Source organism: Pseudophryne corroboree, chromosome 6, assembly GCF_028390025.1.
Source record: "Pseudophryne corroboree isolate aPseCor3 chromosome 6, aPseCor3.hap2, whole genome shotgun sequence".
NCBI classification, from domain to species: Eukaryota; Metazoa; Chordata; class Amphibia; order Anura; family Myobatrachidae; genus Pseudophryne; species Pseudophryne corroboree.
In genome coordinates, this window is record NC_086449.1 from 701,238,086 (window position 1) to 701,260,821 (window position 22,736).

The 22,736-nt window shown below is 46.4% G+C and overlaps 1 long non-coding RNA gene across 1 annotated transcript in view; it reads right to left on the bottom strand.

Annotated features, from left to right (window-relative positions):
• Nucleotides 1-3,333: 3,333 nt before the first annotated feature.
• LOC134935588 (uncharacterized) overlaps nucleotides 3,334-22,736 on the bottom strand; it is a 100,318-nt gene continuing 80,915 nt past the window's right edge. The window contains exon 3 of the long non-coding RNA XR_010180271.1: nucleotides 3,334-3,518. This is a non-coding gene — a long non-coding RNA (uncharacterized LOC134935588). The remainder of the gene's footprint in view (nucleotides 3,519-22,736) is intronic.

The window sequence follows — 22,736 nt, forward strand, 5'->3', positions numbered from 1 at the left end:
CATGGGACCCTCTGGATTAAAGTAACTAAACTGCTTCAGATAATTTTTTTTCAGAACTTTAAAGGTCGACAGGGTGAAAAGGTCGACAGAAAAATAGTTAACTTTTTGAGCCAATTGTTTTATTATGCATGTTATTTGACCACCATCAGCACAAACGCACCCCCCCCCCCCCCCCCCCCACCTCGTGGTCTTGCTTTGCTCACCACACGTCCGGTTCTGTGGATCACTTAGTGGCTCATTCCGCTTTGCTCACCACAACCACAGGTTACTGTTCCCATGATAGTGTTGGTGGCACCTTAGAGAGGACAGTCTGGAAATGTGTATTACAGGGCAAAGCTGTAGTGCGAAATTACAAAGAAGTTTTTGAGATCACCAGCCAAAACACAAAAATCCACTGTATTCTTGTTGATTATACTCTGAGACAACAATTCATATATGGCATATATGGGTGATGCATGTCAGTAACCAGATTGGACAACAGTGAAAGAAACCTTGATAAGAGTCAACATTTCCATCACCCAGTCTTTCGATTATCCTAAACATTTGGTTTATTTAATCCAGATATTGTTTCTGTTCCGAAAGTGAAAAGAAACCTTTTATATGTACAGCTTACCCTTGAACAACGTGAGTGGGGGTACGCAGAACAATACAACTCTGCCTGTTCATAGTCTCCTTATGGAGAAACACTTAGGAAAGTAATTTATACATGAACATTTGTGTCCATATTACATTACTGACATACTTTCCTTATTTTCCCCTGCGCCAAAGGAGATATACTGATCCTACCTCTTTTTCGTAGCGTTCCTATACCATTTGTATAGTAGTGAAATCCAATTGGATCAGTGATCCCATAGGCCGCATCCCCTTGTGCCAAGTTGCATGTCTCACAAATTTTAACCCTTTCAAAGATTGGAGGTTATTCAGAGATGGACGCAGATCTTGCTTCCCACAACATCTACTCTCATGCTGGGGGACAGCACAGGGCCAGGACACACATAGTAACATAGTAACATAGTATTTGAGGTTGAATAGAGGCAAATTGCCCATTGTGTTCAACCTGTTTTAAGCTGTGATGATTCTACATACTTGCTGAATAATGTTTTATGACTAGTTAGCTACTATAAGTCATGTTACCCCCGGATTAACCACGTTGATATTTTAAGTATTATAACCTTGGATAGCTTTTTCATTCAGAAATGTATCCATTCCTTTTTTAAATCCAATTACAGAGTCCGCCATTACCACCTTCACTGGCAGGGAATTCCACATCCTGATTTCCCTAACAGTGAAGAACCCTTTCCTCGTTGTGTTCGGAACTTTCTCTCCTCCAGTCGCGAGTGCCCACGTGTCCTAAATTGTGTTCTTTTAAAAATAATTCCTCTGATAACTCTTTGTGATGTCCCTTTACATATTTGAAGATATTAATAATATCTCCTCTTAGGCGCCTCTTTTCTAGTGTATACATATTCAGCCTAGTAAGTCTTTCCTTATAGTCCAGTCCTTCTAGGCCTTTAATCAATTTAGTAGCTCGCCTTTGAACACTTTCGAGTTCACTGATGTCTTTTTTATACAATGGTGCCCAAAACTGAACACAGTATTCCAGGTGCGGACGTACCAATGCCTTATACAGCGGCATGATTACATCCGAGTCCCTTGTCTTAATTCCCCTTTTTATACATGCTAGCACCTTACTTGCCTTCTTTACTGCGTTTTGACATTGTGTACGGTTATTAAGCCTATTATCAATGAATACCCCCAAATCTTTTTCCAACTCTGTTTCCCCTAGGCGTTCCCCATTTAATATGTAGGATGCAAGTTTGTTTTTAGTCCCAAAATGCATAACCTTGCATTTGTCTGTATTGAACCTCATTTTCCATTTAGGCGCCCAGAGTTCAAGTTTATATAGATCATTCTGCAAGGACTCCACATCCAATTCTGAATTAATTACTTTACACAGTTTAGTATCATCTGCAAAGATTGACACTGTGCTTTCCAGGCCTATTTCTAGGTCATTGATAAATATGTTGAACAGTAGTGGTCCGAGTATGGACCCTTGTGGTATTCCGCTGACTACTGGGGACCAGGTGAGGACTTCCCGTTGACCACTACTCGCTGTACCCTGCTATCCAATCAGCTGCTTATCCATGTGCAAATAGTTTTTCCTGGGCCAATCTCCTTTAATTTGATCATCAGTCTCCTGTGAGGAACTGTATCAAAGGCTTTTGCAAAATCTAGGAAGACAACATCCACTGCTTTTCTTTGATCAAGATTATTGCTCACTTCCTCATAGAAGCTAATTAAGTTAGTCTGACATGACCTGTCCCTCACAAACCCATGATGGTTCTTGCTAATAATCCTAGTGGACTTTAGATACTCCTGTATGACGTCCCTTAGAATTCCTTCCAATATTTTCCCCACTATAGATGTTAAACTATCTGGTCTGTAGTTTCCCGGAAGATTTTTGGATCCCTTTTTAATTAATGGCACTACCTCAGCTATATGCCAATCCTTCGGTACCATGCCTGATCTAATTGAACTATTAAAAATCAAGTATAGGGGTCGTGCTAGTTGTGAACTAAGCTCCATAAGAACCCTCGGGTGAAGTCCATCAGGACCAGGTGATTTATTCATCTTAATTTTGCTTAGTCTCTCCCGGACTACTTCTTCGCTTAAACAAGTATCTAACCATGAATCATTACTGTCACAATTGTTATGCTCTACTCCCACCATCAGTTCTTCACTGGTGAATACTGATGAAAAGAATTTGTTCAGTATTTCCACTTTTATTTCGTCATCATTTATCAATTCTATATTCCTACATTCTCCTTTTTTAACCTTTTACCGTTTATGTATTTAAAAAACTTTTTAGGATTGGTTTTACTCTCTATAGCGATTTGCTTTTCATTTTCCATTTTAGCTGCTCTTATTGCTTTTTTGCATTTCTTATTACACTACTTGTAATACTTGAAAGACTCCTCCTTTCCATTAGATTTAAATGCTTTGAAAGCCCGCTTTTTTATCCATTTCTGCCTTAACCTTCTTGTTAAGCCACATCGGTTTGAGTTTAATACTCCTGCGTTTACTGCCCATGGGAATAAAGTTATGAATATTGGTATCCAGCAACCCTTTTAAAACATCCCACATTTCGGGGATGCCCAGTATGTGTATGGCACCGCCTCACAATGCGTCCACAATTGAATTGCGGACGCAGCGATTTGAGGTTGACCCCTGCCTATGTGAGATTTCTCTGATTTACAAAGTAGAATTTAGTTTAATTTTATTATAATATAAAGAGAACAAATATTCTATATGTAACATTAGTTACGTGTGTAACATTAGTGACAAGAACATCTATTTAATAAATATTAAACACCATTGAAACTCATGGTATTTAATTTAAATAAATATATCAACATGATCATATTTAGTGCTGTATTAACCACTTAACTGGCATGGTCAGATCTCATGCAACTGCGCCATCCCATCCTGTCGTCCTGTTTTTGATGAGGAGATCCATTCTGCAGATGTGCATAATATAATGTTTAAATATTAAAAAAAATACTTTTTAAACTTTATTAAATAAAATAAATGTTAAAAAACAATGTTATTAAGTTTTGAAGGGGAAAATCATCAGTTAAGTGGTATGCCATTTACATAAACTATATAGAGAAGCAGAAAATTAAATTGCAACAAAGGAAGTTACTTTTAATTACTCATTACATGTTACAGCAAGTTGGACTAGAATTGTTTATTAAATGTCAACCTAACTTTTTCTGCAAAGAAAGGAAATTACACTTATAAGAGCTCATTAAATTCCTCTTATCTTGTAATAGTATATTTTATACATATTCAATTTATTTGGAAGTTGTACAATATTGTTTACGTAATAAAGAGTAGATATGTAATGTTAGTTACTCTGAAATAGCCCAATATGGAAACAGTGTGTTTTTGTTGATTTCTCTGACGTCCTAGTGGATGCTGGGGACTCCGTCAGGACCATGGGGAATAGCGGCTCCACAGGAGACAGGGCACAAAATTTAAAAGTTTGACCACTAGGTGGTGTGTACTGGCTCCTCCCCCTATGACCCTCCTCGAAGCCTCAGTTAGGTTTTTGTGCCCGTCCGAGCAGGGTGCAATCTAGGTGGCTCTCATAAAGAGCTGCTTAGAGTAAAAGTTTTGATAGTTTTATTATTTTCAGTGAGTCCTGCTGGCAACAGGCTCACTGCAACGAGGGACCTAGGGGAGAAGAAGTGAACTCACCTGCGTGCAGGATGGATTTGCTTCTTAGGCTACTGGACACTAGCTCCAGAGGGACGATCACAGGTACAGCCTGGATGGGTCACCGGAGCCGGGCCGCCGACCCCTTGCAGATGCCGAAGTAAGAAGAGGTCCAGAAACCGGCGGCTGAAGGCTTTTCAGTCTTCATGAGGTAGCGCACAGCACTGCAGCTGTGCGCCATTGCACTCAGGCACACTTCACACCGGCGGTCACTGAGGGTGCAGGGCGCTGGGGGGGGCGCCCAGGGCAGCAATGTTAATACCTTTCTGGCTAAAAAGAATACATCACATATAGTCCATGAGGCTATATGGATGTATTTCACCCCTGCCAGGTCTCAGAAAAACCGGGAGAAGAGCCCGCCGGAATAGGGGGCGGGGCCTATCTCCTCAGCACACAGCGCCATTTTCCTACACAGCTCCGCTGCTAGGAAGGCTCCCAGGCTCTCCCCTGCACTGCACTACAGAAACAGGGTAAAAAACAGAGAGGGGGGGCATTTTTTGGCGATATTATATATATTTAAGCAGCTATAAGGAAACAACACTTATATAAGGTTGTTCCTATATAATTATAGCGCTTTGGTGTGTGCTGGCAAACTCTCCCTCTGTCTCCCCAAAGGGCTAGTGGGGTCCTGTCTTCTATCAGAGCATTCCCTGTGTGTCTGCTGTGTGTCGGTACGTGTGTGTCGACATGTATGAGGACGATGTTGGTGTGGAGGCGGAGCAATTGCCGGTAATGGTGATGTCACCCCATAGGGAGTCGACACCGGAATGGATGGCTTTGTTTATGGAATTACGTGATAATGTCAGCACGCTGCAAAAGTCGGTTGACGACATGAGACGACCGGCAAACCAGTTAGTACCTGTACAGGCGTCTCAAACACCGTCAGGGGCTGTAAAACGCCCTTTGCCTCAGTCGGTCGACACAGACCCAGACACGGACACCGAATCTATTGTCGACGGTGAAGAAACGAACGTATTTTCCAGTAGGGCCACACGTTATATGATCACGGCAATGAAGGAGGCTTTGCATATCTCTGATACTGCAAGTACCACAAAAAGGGGTATTATGTGGGGTCTGAAAAAACTACCTGTAGTTTTTCCTGAATCAGAGGAATTGAATGACGTGTGTGATGAAGCGTGGGTTACCCCTGATAAAAAACTGCTAATTTCAAAGAAGTTATTGGCGTTATACCCTTTCCCACCAGAGGTTAGGGCGCGCTGGGAAACACCCCCTAGGGTGGACAAGGCGCTCACACGTTTATCCAAACAAGTGGCGTTACCGTCTCCTGATACGGCCGCCCTCAAGGATCCAGCTGATAGGAGGCTGGAAAATACTCTAAAAAGTATATACACACATACTGGTGTTATACTGCGACCAGCAATCGCCTCAGCCTGGATGTGCAGTGCTGGGGTGGCTTGGTCGGATTCCCTGACTGAAAATATTGATACCCTGGATAGGGACAGTATTTTATTGACTATAGAGCAATTAAAGGATGCATTCCTTTATATGCGAGATGCACAGAGGGATATCTGCACTCTGGCATCAAGAGTAAGTGCGATGTCCATATCTGCCAGAAGAAGTCTATGGACACGACAGTGGTCAGGCGATGCGGATTCCAAACGGCATATGGAAGTATTGCCGTATAAAGGGGAGGAATTATTTGGGGTCGGTCTATCGGATTTGGTAGCCACGGCAACAGCCGGGAAGTCCACCTTTTTACCTCAAGTCCCCTCCCAGCAGAAAAAGACGCAGTCTTTTCAGCCGCAGTCCTTTCGTTCCTATAAGAACAAGCGAGCAAAAGGACATTCATATTTGCCCCGAGGCAAAGGAAAGGGTAAGAGACTGCAGCAAGCAGCCCCTTCCCAGGAGCAGAAGTCCTCCCCGGCTTCTGCAAAGGCCTCAGCATGACGCTGGGACCTTACAAGCGGACTCAGGGGCGGTGGGGGGTCGCCTCAAGAATTTCAGCGCACAGTGGGCTCACTCGCAGGTGGACCCCTGGATCCTGCAGGTAGTATCTCAGGGTTACAGGTTGGAATTCGAGAAGTCTCCCCCTCGCCGGTTCCTAAAATCTGCTTTGCCAACGTCTCCCTCAGACAGGGCGACGGTATTGGAAGCCATTCACAAGCTGTATTCTCAGCAGGTGATAATCAAGGTACCCCTTCTACAACAGGGAAAGGGGTATTACTCCACGCTATTTGTGGTACCGAAGCCGGACGGCTCGGTAAGACCTATTCTAAATCTGAAATCTCTGAACCTGTACATACAAAATTTCAAGTTCAAGATGGAGTCACTCAGAGCAGTGATAGCGAATCTGGAAGAAGGGGATTTTATGGTGTCCTTGGACATCAAGGATGCTTACCTTCATGTCCCAATTTGCCCTTCACACCAAGGGTACCTCAGGTTCGTGGTACAAAACTGTCATTATCAGTTTCAGACGCTGCCGTTTGGATTGTCCACGGCACCCAGGGTCTTTACCAAGGTAATGGCCGAAATGATGATCCTTCTTCGAAGAGAAGGCGTATTAATTATCCCTTACTTGGACGATCTCCTGATAAGGGCAAGATCCAGAGAACAGCTGGAGGTCGGAGTAGCACTAACTCAAGTAGTGCTCCAACAGCACGGGTGGATTCTGAATTTTCCAAAATCCCAACTGATCCCGACGACACGTCTGCTGTTCCTAGGGATGATTCTGGACACTGTTCAGAAAAAGGTATTTCTTCCGGAGGAGAAAGCCATGGAGTTATCCGAACTCGTCAGGAACCTCCTAAAACCAGGGACAGTGTCTGTGCATCAATGCACAAGAGTCCTGGGAAAAATGGTGGCTTCTTATGAAGCGATTCCATTCGGCAGATTCCATGCACGAATTTTTCAGTGGGATCTGCTAGACAAATGGTCCGGATCGCATCTGCAGATGCATCAGCGGATAAAATTGTCGACAAGGACAAGGGTCTCTCTGCTATGGTGGTTGCAGAGTGCTCATCTGTTAGAGGGCCGCAGATTCGGCATACAGAACTGGGTCCTAGTGACCACGGATGCCAGCCTGAGAGGCTGGGGAGCGGTCACACAAGGAAGAAACTTCCAGGGCGTGTGGTCAAGCCTGGAAACGTCTCTTCACATAAATATACTGGAACTAAGAGCAATCTACAATGCTCTAAGCCTGGCAAAACCTCTGCTTCAGGGTCAGCCGGTGTTGATCCAGTCGGACAACATCACGGCAGTCGCCCACGTAAACAGACAGGGCGGCACAAGAAGCAGGAGGGCAATGGCAGAAGCTGCAAGGATTCTTCGCTGGGCGGAAAATCATGTGATAGCACTGTCAGCAGTGTTCATCCCGGGAGTGGACAACTGGGAAGCAGACTTCCTCAGCAGACACGATCTTCACCCGGGAGAGTGGGGACTTCATCCAGAAGTCTTCCACATGATTGTAGTCCATTGGGAAAGACCAATGGTGGACATGATGGCGTCCCGCCTCAACAAAAAACTTCCGTGGCCTCTACCTCTAAGAAGGGATCTGCTTCAGCAGGGACCGTGTCTGTTCCAAGACTTACCGCGGCTGCGTTTGACGGCATGGCGGTTGAACGCCGGATCCTAAGGGTAAAAGGCATTCCGGAAGAGGTCATCCCTACCCTGGTCAAAGCCAGGAAGGAGGTGACTGCACAACATTATCACCGCATTTGGAGAAAATATGTTGCATGGTGTGAGGCCAGGAAGGCCCCGACAGAGGAATTTCAACTGGGTCGATTCCTACATTTCCTGCAAACAGGATTATCTATGGGCCTCAAATTAGGGTCCATTAAGGTTCAAATTTCGGCCCTGTCGATTTTCTTCCAGAAAGAATTGGCTTCAGTTCCTGAAGTCCAGACTTTTGTAAAAGGAGTACTACATATACAGCCCCCGGTTGTGCCCCCAGTGGCACCGTGGGATCTCAATGTAGTTTTGGATTTTCTCAAATCCCATTGGTTTGAGCCACTCAAATCGGTAGATTTGAAATATCTTACATGGAAAGTAACCATGCTACTGGCCCTGGCTTCAGCCAGGAGAGTGTCGGAATTGGCGGCTTTATCGTATAAAAGCCATATCTGATTTTCCATTCGGACAGGGCAGAATTGAGGACCCGTCCTCATTTTCTGCCTAAGGTGGTATCAGCGTTTCACCTGAACCAGCCTATTGTGGTGCCTGCGGCTACTAGCGATTTGGAGGATTCCAAGTTGCTGGACGTTGTCAGAGCATTGAAAATATATATTTCAAGGACGGCTGGAGTCAGAAAATCTGACTCGCTGTTTATACTGTATGCACCCAACAAGCTGGGTGCTCCTGCTTCTAAGCAGACGATTGCTCGTTGGATTTGTAGCACAATTCAACTGGCACATTCTGTGGCAGGCCTGCCACAGCCTAAATCTGTCAATGCCCACTCCACAAGGAAGGTGGGCTCATTTTGGGCGGCTGCCCGAGGGGTCTCGGCATTACAACTTTGCCGAGCAGCTACGTGGTCAGGGGAGAACACGTTTGTAAAATTCTACAAATTTGATACCCTGGCTAAGGAGGACCTGGAGTTCTCTCATTCGGTGCTGCAGAGTCATCCGCACTCTCCCGCCCGTTTGGGAGCTTTGGTATAATCCCCATGGTCCTGACGGAGTCCCCAGCATCCACTAGGACGTCAGAGAAAATAAGAATTTACTCACCGGTAATTCTATTTCTCGTAGTCCGCAGTGGATGCTGGGCGCCCATCCCAAGTGCGGATTGTCTGCAATACTTGTACATAGTTATTGTTACAAAAAAATCGGGTTGTTTATTGTTGTGAGCCATCTTTTCAGAGGCTCCTACGTTATCATACTGTTAACTGGGTTCAGATCACAAGTTGTACGGTGTGATTGGTGTGGCTGGTATGAGTCTTACCCGGGATTCAAAATCCTTCCTTATTATGTACGCTCGTCCGGGCACAGTATCCTAACTGAGGCTTGGAGGAGGGTCATAGGGGGAGGAGCCAGTACACACCACCTAGTGGTCAAACTTTTAAATTTTGTGCCCTGTCTCCTGCGGAGCCGCTATTCCCCATGGTCCTGACGGAGTCCCCAGCATCCACTACGGACTACGAGAAATAGAATTACCGGTGAGTAAATTCTTATTTTTTGCCATCCCTTCATATTGAGCTTGTCTATTACAATATTATCCCCAAATAAGCACAGGTACATATGTCTCAATTTTGTAAAAATATTCTTAAGAGTTTATTTGCCAACTGGTCATGAAAATTGTCTTCCCATAAAGGGGAAGATTTAACAAAGCTTAGAGAGAGATAAAATGGAGAGAGATAAAGGGGAATATTTAGCACTGCTTGGAGAGAGATAAAGTGGAGAGAGATGAAGTACCAACTAATCAGCTCCTATCGATACTGTAGGTTTTCAAACACATGCTTTAAAATGATTGTTATGAGCTGATTAGTTAGTACTTTTTCTGCAGCGGGGTACACTGGTATTCCACAGGGAATAACATTGGGGTGTAGAGTTGGATCTTGATCCGAGGCACCAACAGGCTAAAGCTTTGACTGTTCCCAGGATGCACTGCACTGCCTCCTCTATATCCCTCCCTCCAGGCACTGGAGCTCAGTTTGTAAGTTGGTGCCTGCAATGCAGGCGGCTAACAGGATGGTCTACTCTAAGCAGCCCTGAAGATGGCTTTTCTGAGAAGAAAGAAGACTTAAACGGCCGCAGCACAGGCACTTGTTGCTATATGTCATGCTGACATATCGTGGTGCGGCTCCCTCACCTCCCCCAGCGGCGCTGTATACTCCCGCGCCCTGGTTGCCGAGTACTTACAGTGGAGGTTTCATCAGGAACACACATACCGCCGCTGCTCTCCTGGATCACGTGGCCGCACATCTAGGGAGGAGGTAAGATGGTCCCCCAGGCGGGACCCGCCGAAATAGCAATCTGGATGCGGTCTCCGGAGACGGACCGCGCCGCTGGCGTGGACACTGTGGCCATGCAGGGACCCCACTATATCCACCAGGGCAAGGAGCACAGGTCGGATTTACTAAAATCTGTTTCACATAGGCTCCATAGTACCTGGTGGTGAAGACCAGCAGAGGGCATAAGGCTCTAACCTGTAGAACCTCCCCCAGCCCCAGGCGCTATCTACAGCAGATGTTCCCGCTCTGGAGCTGAATCTCTCTCTCTCCCTCACTCCCTGTCAGTGTTTGGGCACCATTACACAGAGCTGCGCTGATTCTGGGACTGTTGGGCACTGTCTCCTCTGTAAAGCCGCCTGCCTCATCAGCACTGTGCTTTTACAGGACACTTAAGTATTCTACATGTCGTTTAGACAGTGTTAGTTAAGAACATAACAATATGAATATTTAGTACAAGTATTCTGTGATATACATCCAGTGTTCACTGTGCATTGTTATATCTGTATACATACATAGCTCTATGTAGTATTACCAGTGCAGTCTTATTGTTGTATGTAATAATTTTTGCATTATACATGTGACTGTGTGTGCCAATAGCTGCTGTGTAGTTTCGATTCAGTGCATCTCACACACCTTGCTATCCCTATATTTTGTACCCTGGGGGGGGCTAAGTGCATCAGGGTCATATATATATATATATATATATATATAGTGTTTCACAGGATATACTATTGGTATTTTTCACTGTGTATTTTCAGTCACCCTGTACCGCTTAAATCCTCTGTTTGTGTTCTGCGTTTGTAGTCACCTTACACAGGTTTTTTTTGTCCGGTACTGTGATTGTCTGGCTATATTGTACTACTATGCCCTAAGGCTACATTTCCAAGTAATGTCTGCTACACAGGGCGGGAATTCCGTGGACGCTCCTGCCTCATGCAGTGCTGATGCCATGGTTTTACCTGAGGAAAATATTTCAGCTGAGGGTCCAGGTACTGGGTGTTCTGCACCCCCTAGTCAGCCTGTAGCACCGGTGGTACACCAAAACCCACCTTGGGCTGCTTTCTCTAATATGCTGACTATGCTGGTAACACGACTTACGCCCCCTGTGAGACCTCCTGTGCCCTTACAGCCGCATATTGTCCCTGTAGTTAATCGGCCATGGGCGGATACTCTGTCAACTCTGTTACAGGAATTAAATCAGTGCTTGGTTAAACAAACACCTAACCCTCGCCCTCCTAGGACCAAAGGGTCATCTAAGCAGGCAATTTCTTCCTCACAATCCACTCATGGTTCGGATACTTCATCCAATGAAGACGGGGAATATACTGATCCATCATACACTGATGCAGCTACTTCTGATGAGGAATCTATAACACAGGTTTATGTACCTGACCTAGTGGAGGCTATCACACTGACTCTTCAGATTGATGATCCTCCAGATACGTCTAAGAAACCTGATAAGTTCAAACGTCAGAAGGTTACTAAATTATTTTTACCACATTCTGAACATTTAGTTGACATACGTCACTAATCCTGGGAGTCTCCAGGAAAGAAATTCTCCCTGTATAAATAGATGCTTGCTCGGTACCCCCTCGCTGCAGAGTTAAGTAAAAATTGGGAAACACCACCTCTGGTGGACTCACATGTTGCACATCTTGTGGTGTCTTCTACTCTGCCTGTCACTACCGTCACCTCTCTGAACCGATGGATAAGCGTGTGAAGTGTTGTTTGAAGTCTATTTACACTCTTGCAGGTGTTGTACATAGACCTACTATAGCAGTTTCTTGGGCTGCAAAAGCTATTGAAGCCTGGGTTCAAGAAGTTGAGGCGGAGCTACATCTGTATTTTTTTTATAATGCCAGACAGTGTCTCTCATATATTACCACAGCCTCTCATTACATTCAGGAGGCGGCTTCTGATGCTGGCGTGCTGGCGGCCAAAGCATCTACTATGTCCATTCTGGCTCGCAGAATTATGTGGTTGCGGTCCTGGTCTGTGGATCTGGACTCCAAAAAGACCTTGGAGGTGATCCCTTTTAAGGGAAACATCCTTTTTGGGGAAGATCTGAACAAGATTGTTGCTGACTTAGCATCTGCTAAAACTGCATGTCTGCCGAGTACTAATCCTTCAGCTCCGAGTACCACCTTTCGTTCCTAAAGACCTCCAAGTAATGTAAAGCATCAGGCGTACCCGAAACAGGCTCGCACTTCCAAAACCTCTAAGCCCAAACCTAAACGTTCCTGGGCTGCCCGTCAGCCTGCTTCCAAACCAGACAAGCCTGCTGCATGACGGGGCGGGCCTCCTCCTGGGGGACCCCAGGGTGGGAGTCTGACTTCTGCGGTTCACCCAGGTATGGTTACAGACCACTTCAGATGCCTGGGTGAGGGAAGTCGTCACTCATGGATGCGCCATCTCTTTCAAGAAACGTCGCCCTCGCCAGTTTTGCTCGACAAATATCCTTTCGGATCCATTGAAAGCAAAAACTCTACATTTGGTGGTACAATCCCTCCTGGACACAGGAGTGATGGTGCCGGTGCCTCTGACTCAGAGAGGCAGGGGGTACTATTCAACGCTGTTCCTAGTTCCGAAACTGAATGGTTCCTCCCGGCCCATTCTCAACCTCAAGTCTTTGAACAAATTTGTGAAGGTATCCAAATTCCTTATGGAAACTCTTTGCTCTATTGTTCTGGCTTTGGAGCCCAAGGACTATATGGTATCCCTGGACATACAGGATGCTTATCTGCATATACCTATTGCCATGTCGCTTCAGCAATATCTGCGGTTTGATATTGGCAACCTACATTATCAGTTCCAGGCCTTGCCTTTTGGACTGACCATGGCTCAGCGAATCTTCACCAAGGTCATGACGGTCATGACGGCCATGACGGCCCTTCTCCGCCGTCAGGGTATCAGGATCCTGCTGTATCTGGATGACTTGTTGATCCTGGTGAACTCACCAGAGGTTCTCCTCCGTCATCTGGAACTGACGGTCCAATTCCTGCAAGCCCACGGGTAGCTCATCAACTGGAAGAAATCCTCGCTGGTCCCTGCTCAGAGCATGGTGCACCTGGGGGCGTTACTGGACACACACAACCAACAGTTGTTCTTGTCTCCAGAGAAGGTCCAGAAACTTCAGGACAGAATAAGATGCTTCCTCTCTTGCCCACGTGTGTTGATACACTCGGCGATGCAAGTACTCTTTCGACATGGTAAAGTACTCTCAATTTCATTCTCGCCCTCTGCAGCGGTTAATCCTTTCCAAGTGGGACGGCCTGCCTCACCAGAACAGGTCTCACATGATTTCCTTGACTCCGGAAGTTCGTCTGTCTCTGAGCTTGTGGCTCCAGGACCAACGATTGAGCAGGGGTCGTCCCTTCTGGATCTCCAACTGGGTCCTCCTAATGATGGATGCCAGTCTGCGCGGTTGGGGCATGGTGTTGGAGCAACACTCTCTTCAGGGTCAGTGGACCAGGGAGGAATCTCTCCTTCCAAAAACAGTCTGGGTTTGCGGGCAGTGTTCAATGCTCTGAAACTGGCCCTGCCTCTGGTACAGAACAGGCCTGTTCAAGTACAGTTGGACAACACCACCACGGGGATGTACATAAATCATCCAGGTGGCACTCGAAGCTGCATGGCAATGATGCAAGTGTCAAAGATTCTTCTATATGCCAGCCATATCGTCAGTATTCATTCCGGGGGTCCTCAACTGGGAAGCGGACTTCCTCAGTCATCAGGATGTACATGCCAGAGAATGGAGCCTTCATCTGGAAGTCTTTTAACTCCTAGTGGACAAGTGGGGCCTACCAGATGTAGACCTGATGGCGTCTCGACACAATCACAAGGTTCCGGTCTTCGGAGCAAGGACAAGGGATCCTCAAGCAGCATTCATGGACGCGCTGGCAATTCCATGGAACTTTCGGCTGCCGTATGGGTTCCCTCCAGTGTCACTCCTGCCCTGGGTAATAAGGAAGTTCAAGCAAGAAAAAGAAATACTGTTTCTAATCGCTCCAGCGTGGCCCAGACGGCATTGATTCTCAGACCTGCAGGGTCTTTCAATAGAGCGTCCTCTTCTACTTCCGCAACGACCAGACCTCCTTATTCAGGGCTCTTATCTCTACCAGGATCTGGCCCGACTGGCTATGACTGCGTGGCTCTTAAAGCTTCAGTTCTGAGGGGCCAAAGAATTTTCTGAGGCGGTCATTCAAACTATGTTGAAAGCCCATAAACCGGCTTCGGCTCGGATTTATTATAGGGTCTGGAATTCTCACTTCACCTGGTGTGCGGCTAAGAATTATGATATATACAAGTTCAGTACTGCCAAACTTTTGGCTTTTCTGCAACAGGGCCTGGACTTATTCCTTCGTCTGACCTCCCTCAAGGTTCATATTTCAGCTTTATCTGTATGGTTTTAGAGAAAAATTGCATCTCTGCCTGACGTTCATACTTTCACTCAGGGTATTTTACGGATTAAACCTCCCTATGTCCCTCCTGTGGCTCCTTGGGATTTGTCGGTTGTTCTGGATGCCCTACAAGAGTCTCCGTTTGAACCTCTTGAGTCTGCAGACCTTAAGTGGCTTAAACTGCTAGAAGGGTTTCAGATTTGGGTGCCTTATCCTGTTGGTCACCCTATATGATTTTTCACCATGACCGTGCGGTTCTTAGAACTCGCCCTGGTTATCTGCCTAAGGTGGTGTCGTCTTTCCACCTTAACCAAGAGATTGTGGTTCTGGCCTTTATCTCTCCCGGTTTGTCCTCCAAAGAACGGTCTTTGGATGTGGTACGGGCTCTCCATATATATGTGAAGAGAACCGCCTGTCTTAGGAAATCTGATCCTCTCTTTGTCCTTTTTGGTTTTCACAAACGTGACTGGCCTGCGAATAAGCAGACCTTGACCAGCTAGATTAGAATGGTGATTGCACAAGCTTACAGTATGTGCAGGCTGGTCTTCCAGCTCCTGCTACTATCAAGGCCCATTCTACTCGGTCTGTTGGACCTTCTTGGGCGGCCTGCCGTGGCGCGTCCCTAGAACAATTGTGCAAGGCGGCTACGTGTTCATCAGTGAACACGTTCATCAGGTTCTATGCCTTTGATATTTCCACCTCCCAGGATGCTTCCTTTGGACGCCGGGTTCTTGTGCCCGCTACAGTGCGTCCCCTTCCATGAGTAACTGCTTTAGGACATCCCCGATGTTATTCCCTGTGGAATCCCAGTGTACCCCGCTGCAGAAAAGGAGTTTTATGGTAAGACTTACCATTGTTAAATCTCTTTCTGCGAGGTACACTGGATTCCACAGGGCACCCACCCTGACGCACATAGCTTCTTTGGGTTTGTATGGCATTAGCCGCTGGTACCTTCTCCTGTCAAGAGAATGTGGTTATCTGTGGACTGGTTAACAAAACTGAGCTCCAGTGCCTGGAGGCGGGGATATAGAGGAAGCGGTGCAGTGCATCCTGGGAACAGTCAAAGCTTTAGCCTGTTGGTTCTCGGATCAAGATCCAACTCTACACCCCGATGTTATTCCCTGTGGAATCCAGTGTACCTCTCAGAAAGAGCTTTAAAAATGATAAGTCTTACCATAAATCTCCTTATCTCTTTCCAAGCTTTGATAAATTTCCCCACCAGCCTCTAAAATAACCAGTGGGAGCGGATTGGTCAGTACTTTATCTCTCTCCACTTCATATCTCCCTAAACTTTGATAAATCTTTCCCAAATGCTTACAACTTATTCAGGTGTTAAAGGTGTTCATTTTTCTTTTGAACTATTCCAGCACTGATAACCATTTTATTTTCTTACAGATCGTAGGCATTTTAGGGTAATTAATACTTGATCTTAAATGACTACATGAAGCAGTACAATTTGTGAATTGAAAGTCTTTGATGTAGACTTCAAATAACCATGAGATTGCAGGTGCTTTTCGTAGCATTGTATCTGGTCATACAGTTAAGTACAAGACGTTTTATTATTTGCATTAAATGACTCAGCCAGTGAATCATCTATTATCAAGTGATAACTGCAATGCTCCTGATTAATTATAAAATGCCTGCACGGGGTCAAGAACAGTAATGCTAAAGAGAGGATTCCAAACGTCAGCAGTACAGTACTATGCTTAGCATATGTAGAGTCATTCTGGGAGGAAAGGAACTAGGAGAACACGATTTCACTGGAGCTACTGATACAGCAGAGAAAGTGAACCATAGAAGATTTGTAGCATTGCTTTAGATTTCTGCAACAAATCCTTAACTGCTAAAATTTTAAAATTTCCAGGCAAGTTGTGACTATTTAAAGGTGCAGGGTTTATAACTGTGGAGGCATAGGGCCTGATTCAGAGATGTATATAAACCCGATATTTACGTACATCTCCGAAGTTATTAAATCTGTGAATGTGCAGAAGCTGATGCAGCAGTGGATCACAGAAGGCAGGAGTGGGTGTCTATTTACACAAGACACCTCCTACTGCTTTTGCATGTTTAACGTACATCCCTGATTCTCCCCCATAGTCCGGCCCGGTGATGGCAGAATCTGGTATGGCTTCGATAAATAGGGCGAAGTCATTCTGTGTACAGATCATGCTGTGTACAGATCATTACTACACTGTAATCAGTCTAAAAAGTGCTGACTACACAGTAGCAAGTGTAGCATCTATGTTGTGTTGTGACAAAAGAAAAAATTAGATGACAAAACACCTGTGTCTAAACCTGCATAAGATAGTCCACAAAAACATAAGAATCAGGTAGGCTGGCAGATATAGAGGGACATAGATGTATGGACTTATAATTCATGAGAACTAGAGATACATTGGATACTGTATATGAGCCTTACATCATATTGCCTACTGTCCTGGAAAGTCTGGGAGACACACTGAACTTTGGGGAGTAGACAACCTCCTGCATCCCATCCACGTCTGCAGTGAGGTATTTGGGTGATGCCATAAAGATACAGGGGCTAACTCAGTAAGGATAGAAAATTCTGCCAATCAGCAGAATTTGCTATCCTTTTGCTCGCATGCTTGGGACCGACCAGCATTGAGCAAGGCCACCCATTATACTGAGCGGCGCCTCCCCCCTCCTTCGACAAGCAGAAATTGTGATCGCTTTGCAATTTCTGCTTGTCAGCAGAAACTAAAGTTTACTCCTGCCGGTGCAGCTTAGCTGCGGCTGCAGGAGTCTCTGCGCCATTTTACCTGTTGTGGCGGTTGCGTGTGACGTCATGCAGCTGCCGCGACCACTTTCCCGATACGCCCCCATTCACGCTGTGCCGCCTAGCGTTCGGAATGCCCCGCCCCCGCAACGCTCCTTCTCCAGCCCCGTGACCGCCTCTGCCTGATTGACAGGCAGAAGCAATCGCATTTTCTGCGGCCTAACGCAGAAAGTACGTGCGCATGCGCAGTACGGGCACTGCGTATGCACCCGTGGGCCCACCACAAAAATTCTGGTTGGATCGCGATTTGCAATCCAACCTGAATTAGCCCCACAATTCATTGTGGATTGTGTCCACACAGCCCCGCCTCCTGATACAAACTGCCTGATGGCACCTTTCATGGCACCACACGTTGCCCCTGGGACCTCCCCTCTAATGTTCTCCATAGTCAGTGACTATGTATAGAAAACAGGATTTTAATACCTACCGGTAAATCCTTTTCTCCTAGTCTGTAGAGGATGCTGGGGTCCACTTTAGTACCATGGGGTATAGGCGGTTCCGCAGGAGCCATGGGCACTTTAAGACTTTTCAAGGGTGTGAACTGGCTCCTCCCTCTATGCCCCTCCTCCAGACCTCAGTTATAGGAACTCTGCCCAGGGAGACGGACATTTCAAGGAAAGGATTTACTTATAATTTAATGGTGAGATTCATACCAGCTAACACCTCAACCATGCCGCACAACATGGCATTCAACCTAACACACGCCAACGGCATGAACAATTGCAGCAACATGCCACCATCTTTCCCAATAGGCGAATGCATTGATGAACTGACACCCGGGGTGGCTTCAAGACATCCAGGACCATGGATTGGATTACCGTAACACAACATCTGTGTAACTACAAACGTAACAACTGCAGGTAAAGTACGCACTGGGTCGGGCACCCAGCATCCTCTACGGACTAGGAGAAAAACTGGTAGGTATTAAAATCCTGTTTTCTCATATGTCCTAGAGGATGCTGGGGTCCACTTCAGTGCCATGGGGTTATACCAAAGCTCCAGTACCGGCGGGAGAGTGCGGATGACCCTGCAGCACCGATTGACCAAACTTTAGGTCCTCATCGGCCAAGGTGTCAAACTTGTAAACCTTTGCAAACGTGTTTGCCCCTGACAAAGTAGCTGCTCGGCAAAGCTGTAATGCCGAGACCCCCCGGGCAGCCGCCCAGGATGCGCCCACCTTTCTAGTAGAATGGGCTTTTACTGACTTCGGTATCTGCAATCCTGCCGTGGAATGAGCGTGCTGAATCATCCCTCTGATCCAGCGCGCAATGGTTTGCTTAGAAGCAGGACACCCAAACTTGTTGGAAGCATACAGGACAAACAGAGCCTCTGTTTTCCGTACCCGAGCCGTTCTTGCGACATAAATTTTCAAAGCTCTGACCACATCAAGAGACTTTGACGCAGCGAAGGTGTCAGTAGCCACTGGCACCACAATAGTTTGGTTCATATGGAAAGATGAAACCACCTTTGGAAGAAATTGCTGGCGAGTTCTCAACTCTGCTCTATCTTCATGGAAGATCAGGTAAGGGCTCTTGTGGAACAAGGCCCCCAACTCAGACACCCGCCTTGCGGATGCCGAGGCCAATAACATGACCACTTTCCAAGTGAGAAACTTCAATTCTATCTCCTTCAGAGGCTCAAACCAATCTGATTGCAGGAACTGCAACACCATATTAAGGTCCCATGGTGCCACCGGAGGCACAAATGGAGGTTGGATGTGCAGCACTCCTTTCACGAACGTCTGAACTTCTGGAAGGGAGGCCAATTGTTTTTGAAAGAAAATCGATAAGGCCAAAATCTGGACCTTGATTGAACCCAATCGTAGGCCCGCATCCACACCTGCTTGTAGAAAATGGAGAAAACGTCCTAACTGAAAATCTTCCGTTGGAGCCTTCTTGGATTCACACCAAGACACATATTTTCTCCAAATACGGTGGTAATGCTTAGACGTTTCTCCTTTCCTGGCCTGAACAAGTGTGGGAATGACTTCTTTTGGAATACCCTTTCGGGCTAGAATCCGGCGCTCAACAGCCATGCCGTCAAACGTAGCAGCGGTAAGTCTTGATATACGCACGGCCCCTGCTGCAGCAGGTCCTCACGAGGAGGAAGAGGCCGAGGGTCCTCTAGGAGTAACTCCTGAAGATCTGGATACCAAGCCCTCCTTGGCCAGTCTGGGGCAATAAGGATCGCTTGAACCCTTGTTCTCCTTATGATTTTGAGGACTTTGGTATCAGTGGAAGTGGAGGGAAAACATATACCGACCGAAACACCCACTGGGTCACCAGTGCATCCACTACTATTGCTTGAGGGTCTCTCACCTGGAACAATATCTCTGAAGCTTCTTGTTGAGACGAGATGCCATCATGTCTACTTGGGGAACTCCCCAAAGACTTATCACCTCTGCGAAGACCTCTTGGTGGAGGCCCCACTCTCCTGGATGGAGATCGTGTCTGCTGAGGAAGTCTGCTTCCCAGTTGTCCACTCCCAAAATGAAAATTGCTGACAGAACTCTTGCATGTCTTTCTGCCCAGAGGAGGATCTTTGTCACCTCTGCCATTGCTGCTCTGCTTTTCGTTCCGCCTTGATGGTTTATGTACGCGACTGCTGTTACATTGTCCGACTGGATCTGCACGGGTTGATCTTGAAGAAGATGCACCGTTTGTAGAAGGCCATTGTAAATGGCTCTCAATTCCAGCACATTTATGTGAAGACAGGTTTCCTGACTTGACCATCTGCCTTGGAAGCTTTTTCCCTGTGTGACTGCCCCCCAGCCTCGGAGACTTGCATCCGTGGTTACTAGGACCCAGTCCTGAATCCCGAACCTGCATCCCTCTAATAGGTGAGAACTGTGTAGCCACCACAGGAGCGAAATCCTGGCTTTGGAGGACAGGATTATCTTCTGGTGCATCTGCAGGTGTAATCCGGACCACTTGTCCAACAGGTCCCACTGGAACACTCTGACATGGAATCGGCCAATCTGTATGGCCTCGTAGGCCACTACCATCTTTCCCAACAACCGAATGCATTGATGGATCGACACTCTTGTTGGTTTCAAAATTTGCTTGACTAGTCTCTGGATTTCCAGAGCCTTTCCTACTGGAAGAAATACGCTCTGTACTTCTGTGTCCAGTATCATCCCCAGAAAGGACAATCTTGTCGTCGGTTCCAATTGTGACTTTGGAAAATTCATGATCCAACCGTGTCGTTGGAGTACTGACATGGAGAGTGCCATGTTCTGTACCAACCGTTCTTTGGATCTCGCTTTTATCAAGAGATCATCCAGGTAAGGAATTATATTGACTCCTTGTTGTCGAAGGAGGACCATCATCTCTGCCATCACATTGGTGAATACCCTCGGTGCCGTGGAGAGTCCGAACGGCAACGTCTGGAACTGGTAATGGCAATCCTGTACCGCGAATCTCAGATAAGCTTGATGAGGAGGATAAATGGGAACATGTAAGTAAGCATCTTTTATGTCTACTGACATAATGAAGTCCCCTTCCTCCAGACTGGAAATCACTGCTCTCAGAGATTTGATCTTGAACTTGAATCTTTTCAGGTAAAGTTTCAGCGATTTCGGGTTAAAAATTGGTCTGACCGAGCCGTCCGGCTTCGGAACTACGAAGAGGCTTGAATAAAACCCTTCTCCCTGTTGTGACACGGGAACCAGGACAATGACTTGATCCTGACATAATTTTTGAATCGCAGCTGTTACAACTTCTCTGGCCGGAAGAGAAGCTGGCAAGGTCGATTTAAAAAATCGGCATGGGGGGACGTCTTGAAACTCCAGTTTGTATCCATGGGACACTATTTGCAAGACCCATGGGTCCAAGACAGATTGACCCCAGATCGCACTGAAAAGGTTCAGACGTGCTCCCACCCGAGCGGACTCCCGCAAGGTAGCCCCAGCGTCATACTGCAGATTTGGCAGAAGCAGGGGTGGACTTCTGCTCCTGCGATCCGGGAGAAGCTGCAGGCTTTTTTCCTCATCCTCTCCCTCTACCTGCAAAGAAGGAGGAACCTTTGGCCTTTTTGTATTTGTTGGGCCGAAAGGACTGCATCTGAGAGTGATGTGTCTTTTTCGCCGGTGCAGGCGCATAAGGCAAAAATGTCGACTTACCTGCGGTAGCCGCAGAGACCAACGCATCTAGTCCATCTCCAAACAAGGCCTCACCTTTATACTGGAGAGCCTCCATATTTCTTTTGGAATCTGCATCAGCATTCCACTGGCGAATCCACAACGTCCTCTGAGCCGTGACTGCCATGGTAGCGGCTTTTGAACCTAAAAGCCCAATATCCTTCATGGCTTCTAGCATGTATGCCGCAGCGTCTTTAATATGACCTAACTTTAGGAGGATCTCGTCTCTATCTATCGTGTCAATTTCCGATGACAAGTTATCTGACCATTTTTCGATAGCACTACTCACCCACGCGCAAGCAATGGTGGGCCTGAGCAGTGTACCATTGGCCTCATAAATATATTTTAACGTAGTCTCCAACTTGCGGTCTGCCGGCTCCTTTAGTGACGCCGTCCCAGGTGCAGGGAGAATCACCTTTTTCGTTAAGCGTAACAGGGCACTGTCTAAAACCGGGGGTGACTCCCACCTTTTCCTGTCCTCTGCTGGGAAAGGATAAGCAACCTGAATCCTTTTGGGAATCTGAAATTTCTTTTCAGGGTTTGCCCAAATGCCCTCAAAGAGAGTATTTAGCTCGTGAGACGGAGGGAAAGTTACATTAATTTTCTTTTCTTTATATAAATAAGCCTTCTCCTGAGGTACAGAAGGGGCTTCCGTAACTTCCAAAACCTTCCTTATAGCAACAATCATGTATTGAATGCTTTTTGCCAATTTAGGATCTATTCCCCTGGAATCACTAGTGTCGACACAGGAATCAGAGTCCGTGTCAGTATCAGTTCGTACTATTTGTGCAAATGGTCTTTTATGTGACCCAGAGGGGTCGCCTGCGGTTGAAAAAGAAGAACCACTAAAAATCACATCTTCCACTGATTTTCTCCAGCTTTCTGTATGAGACTCAGACTTATCTAATCTCTTACTGATATGATTCACAATATCACGTAATTCTTTCACCCATTCAGGCTCATGGTGTGCCGGCAGAGCCACCACATTACAACTCTGTGTCCCTAAAATGGGTCCCTCAGGGGAAGAGCTCCCTACTTCAGACATGTCACACACGTGCACAACCACACCACAGACACTTCGGGATTTATAGGAGACAGACCCACAGTAAAATCTGTCAGAAGGACACAGATAGGATTTTGCCAGTTCACAACCCAGCGCCAGCAATAAAATGTCTGTGAAAAACAAAATGCCCACAGACCTGCAGCGCTTTTTTTTTT